Consider the following 5,262-nt stretch of genomic DNA (forward strand, 5'->3'; position numbering starts at 1 on the left):
GCCTGGCCTGCAGAGACTCGGTTCCCTTTCTTCCTTCTTTAAGCTTTTTCTTTCACGCAAGGGTAACTAAACCTGTAGGTCAAGTGCAGCTCACATGCTACAGCTTATGCTGCAACCAACAGTTAGACTCTATTATAACGTGGAGGCTGCTTGATAATGCACTTGTGAGAGAAAACCAGCTTGCTAGGGCTTGTGAGGTTTCCTGAATTATTGTGAGATTTGGTTGCCAACAGAACCCCATTTTTTAGTGATCCTGAGGACCTGTGCGATGCTCATGCCATCTCCCATTAGTAAATTTGCTTCTGAGCTCTCCCCTTTATCTTACTGGGACAGAAAGGGTGGTCGCTGCTGTTCTTTCATCTATTGTTATACATAAGATCCATAATTACAAGCTCTCAGTCAGAATTATTCACCATACTAAGGATCCAGAAGGAAAAAAATCTGTAACATGAAACGTTTGCAATTCTGTCTTTTTTATTTCAAATATATTTGTGTAACGGTAAATAGTGCAAGTTGTTTCAAGTTTTGTTCATTGCCTTCTTCTATCAAGAATTTGACATTTGAGCTGTAGGCGGTGTGATTCTCAGTATGGTCCAGTATTAGCAGGAACATTAAAATGTGCCTTGAAACACGTCATAGCACTGTAACGTTGCAATCATGTGCAAAAATATACTTGAAAAGATAATGGTGTGTTTTCTAAGGATATTTTCTAAGAAACACAACTTGACAGGTCTCTCTTTGCCTCTGTTTTGAAAGCTGGTATACTGTTTCAAGTACCTAATACCACATCTCTGGGTGGTAATTTGCTTTATAAAATGTCCAATGTTTGTTTTTATGTGCAGTAAGATCAAACTTCTAAGATATGTAGGCACCTCTGCCCCTTTTTGGCAGTACCTTTAACATTTTAGAGGGCCTGTCTTCTGCTATATTTTTTTTTTATGCCAAAACCATTTTATGTATGTGTTTATTGTCATCATAGCACTTCACTTGGTAGTTCTGGCAATAACACATGGCACCGCTTTATTTTAATACAGAGCAGTCCACTTCAGAAAGTTTACGATAAAATACGAGGTTTAAGGCAACAAAAAGATACTGGTAGACGGAGCAGCACAATAATACTGTGCCATCATTAGCCTAAGCCAAACTTGTGCTGCTGATTAGCAGGCGTCCTCGGGATTCTGTGAGATAGGGAAGTATTCGTATGTTTTGTTGAGGGCTAAGGTAGAAAGGGGGGATCACTGGGTAAGTCCATCCTGAACAGTCAGCAGTGAAATAGAAGCATTGTGCTATCAGGGCAAGTCATGCTGCTCTTAAGTGTTACAAAGTGATAATGTAGCCTTAACTCCAAAGATGTGCCAAGAACAAAGAAAGCCAGAGAGTTCTTTTAATCTTTTCAAAAAAACTGGGGCGTAGGCTTGCACAAGCCAGTGGCCTTATGTTTCATCTTTCAGCTGTTCCTTTACGTGCAGCTGTTCCTTTACAATAGAGATTCACACTAAAAGCAACTTCGGTAGTTAAAATCTGGCTCAGTTTTACACACACAATAACCCCCTCGGGTTAAATTTTGTCAATTCATGAAGCGGACAAGCTCAAGGCAGCTATGTATAGGTGATTCTTCAGTAGATGGCACTCTTCCCTCTGCTGAGGGATTTGATACAATAACGGCAACTTCCTTTATAGTCTGCAGGAATTGCAATGAATACCAATAAAGCTCTGCCCAGCTATGCAATAAAGTAACCCCTGATGGTTTTTCACAAATCTGGAGCTCTCAAGTCCTGGTGTCTGGCTTCCTCCCCGTTTAGATCATGATAGTCTATTTCTGTTCGGTCTGCATTCCTTCTGAAATCTTAGTGGTGAATATTCTTTGTTTTTTAAAAAAGAGCTTAGTAGTAGTTACATAAGTTACACGCATCAGAATTTGGGTGTAGAACTATTCCGCTTGTTCAGCCATTTTGCTCTGGTTCATGACTGTATGTCACTATTCTGTCAATGACAGATCCAGTTTAAGAACTTACTTGACAACCTCTGGTTTGTTGATTTCTGTTGTTGTTGTTATTTTGAAATGACAAAATTTCATAGATCCAATTTAAAAAGCAGTCACACTGAACTAGTTTAAGTGAGGAGGCAGCATCAGGTAAGTGGGCAATAAAGACCTGCCCAGCATTAGGGGACCATCACCTCTTAAATCAGATCTGCTTGATACATAGCCATGGCTTTACAGCTTTATAAAGGGTACATTGTTTTCCTCACCCCGGAATAGGCGGATGAGAGACAAGAGTGAATATAAATTTGTGTAAGACAAAAAGTTGCAAGAAAAAAAGAGTGAGGCAAATTGATAAAATGCAAAATATAAAGAGATAACTTGGTTCATATTTTTAAAGTTTTAGATTCTTGAGTCATATGGATATATTAGTTCAATTCACTGCTTTTCAAGCACTCCTTCAAGTCTCTTCTTTTTATTGGACTAGGACACTTTTCTCCATCCACGCCTCTCTCCTACACTCCAAAAATCCCTTAGCCACTCATTGAAATCAGAGAGCTACCAATATTTCTAAAATCCGGAGCCTGCAGCTATCGTATATTCGTCTTCTTCATTTGAACGGGAAGCATTGGTGCCATAGTTCAAATAAAGCGGTCGGCCCCTCATTTTCCCAATATTAATGTTAGAGTCTGAGTTTTTTGACCTGTTAGAATGAAGAGGCCCTAGGTGATGTGTGAAAGAGGAATATGAAGAGTATTTGTATACATGCCTACAGTGCCAGTAAACTTCTGAGCAGTAGAAAATTATGCTCTATTGAGAACTATTTAGAGGGCTTCCTAACACAAGAACTGATTCAAGCAGTGGCGTTCTACGTGAGGGAAATAACAGCTGAATTTAGTGACAAATAAATGTATTCTTAGATTTTTCTTTCTTAATTCAAAACAAAACAGACTGGCTCCCCATGCATAAGGAATTGGGCTCTAGAGCAGTGCTTTCTGTCCTCTCAGGAGAAACTACACAGCTAAAATGCTGGACCAATATGCTACAAACATGGCATAAAGGAATCACCCACACCTTCACCTCTATATCCATTCAGTCCTGTAGCTCTCTGTTGAAAGAGCAACAATTACACTATTCATCTATTATTTGGCAAATAGATTAAAACTTTCAAATGCATTTCATGCAGAATTCCAAACAGTCTTCACACAGTAAGGTTAATAATTGGGAACCTCTTACTTTTGTTCATGGCTGAATGGAGGTGTGTTAGACAGGCTCTTTTTAATACTTTATAAAGGAACTGATTTTTTTACATTTCTCTGGCGGGGAGAGGAGGGGATGTAAGGTGTGAGGCTTATTTTGTTTGTAACATGTTCTTCAAAAGAATAAAAGCAAAATGATTCAACACTATTATGATTTTGCTAATTTTTTCCCTTATTCTTCTCAAGGCTTGAGCTGTTGTTTTGTTCAATCAGATAAAGAAAAAAAATCTAGGTCATGAAACTGATCAAAAACATTGGGTTTATGATTAACATCTATAAGTTTACGGCAGCGACTGTGAATTCAGAGGAGGCATGAAGACCCACAGATCAGCCCTCTAAACTTACTTTCAAACAGTGATTTCAAATCGAAGAACAATTTCCTGACTGAGTCACCAGGATAGGTACTGGGATACCAGAGTTTTATGCCTATAGGCATACTGTAGGCTAATTTTCAGGTCTGGTGAGTTCCTTTAACTCATGTTAATTTCAAAGGGAGTTCCAAGAGCTCAGCACCTCTGCAATTTGTTTTTAAACCATTGTGTGAATGTCTACCTTAGAGAAACTTTGGAAAGCTGTCTTAATGTTTGTAACATATTTTTAAATTCTTAGTAAGAATGTTATAGAAATGTAGCCGTTGCTAATGAGTATCTCTTAATTTGAAACAGGCCTGTTTTTTTCTCATCCCAGTTCACATCGGTTGAGAAATTGTTCAAGTTACCTTAGAAAGATCTTACAACAATTAAACTTTTACAGTTCTCTAGCCAGGAAAGAGTAAGTAATAGAAGGGGCATTTGATGGGTTGCAAGGAACCTACCACTTCATTGCTATTAGGATGGAAGTTAAAGCATGGAAGTTCATGAGCAAAAGGTGAAGGCCAAGTGGTGGCAGAAGTAGAACCTAGCAATCACACAGGTTCCCTGTAGCTTATAAGTTCCCTGCTGAATGGGTCCAGAAGACATGATGAGAAAATAGACTTATGTTAGCCTAGCTTTTGGTAATTTTAAGAAGCAGGACAGAGACCAGAACTCAGTGGACTTGCAAAGTTGGTCAAGGAAGCAGCCAGAAAAATCAAAGCCTTGGTTCCTCGTAAAGGTTAGTGTGTGGGGGAGAGATCTCACACCTGTTGGGTTATGGGGGGATAGACGGCTCTGCCTGCACTGCTTGGTTTTCATATTTAGGAAACTTACACCGTGTGTAAGTAAGAGAAGAAATAGCCAGCCAGACCTGTGAGATTTGGGTGGGCATCAGTGTTTGGAGACGTGGGCAAAACAAAAGGCTGGATTTTCAAACGTGATTTATTTAGAAGCTTAAGGTGCTTTAAAGTATAGTGAGACCTTTGCTCATCAGTCTTTTATGGATTTGGAAACATTCAACCAAAAAGTACAGTTGACTTTAAAACTTATCAGTAAACACCAAATGCAATAGTTAGCATAAATCCAAATCAAATCCTTGAATAAAGTGATAATAAAATAATTATAAAGTGTTAATAAAAGTGATCAGCACTCAGCAGGCCAGACTGGTTTCCTAATGAAGGTGATCTTGAATCAAACCAAATTTTACTAGAAACCTCAAGAACATTACAAATATCACCACATACTACATTAATTAGAGCAAGGTCATGTGTAAAACTGTTCAACCAAAGGTGGCTGCAGACATCAAGTTGGTGAATTATGCAAAAGGATGGACAAAAGGAAAGCTGCTCTTTTTCCTTTAGTTTTCTTTTTCAGCATGAAGACCTGTAGGTGATTTTTTACAAGCAGAGTTGCAATGTCTTCCCATTGTTAACTTATCCAACCCAGTCTGTGGGATTTGCTTGACTGGAAGAAAATGTAATTCTAAATTCATTTGACCACTTGTTTTTTTTTTCCAGTTTTCCATTCTTGCTTATTACAAAGTTTCACTTGACTGAGTTATGAGCTGCTTGCCCAGACTGGGCCTTTGTTCTGGCCTACACTCCAGAAGAAACTGGAAAAACCTGTTTACGTAATCCTTTTTTTTTTTTTTTTTAAATCTTCCTCTCTC

This window comes from Struthio camelus, chromosome 3 (assembly GCF_040807025.1).
Source record: "Struthio camelus isolate bStrCam1 chromosome 3, bStrCam1.hap1, whole genome shotgun sequence".
Classification (NCBI taxonomy): domain Eukaryota; kingdom Metazoa; phylum Chordata; class Aves; order Struthioniformes; family Struthionidae; genus Struthio; species Struthio camelus.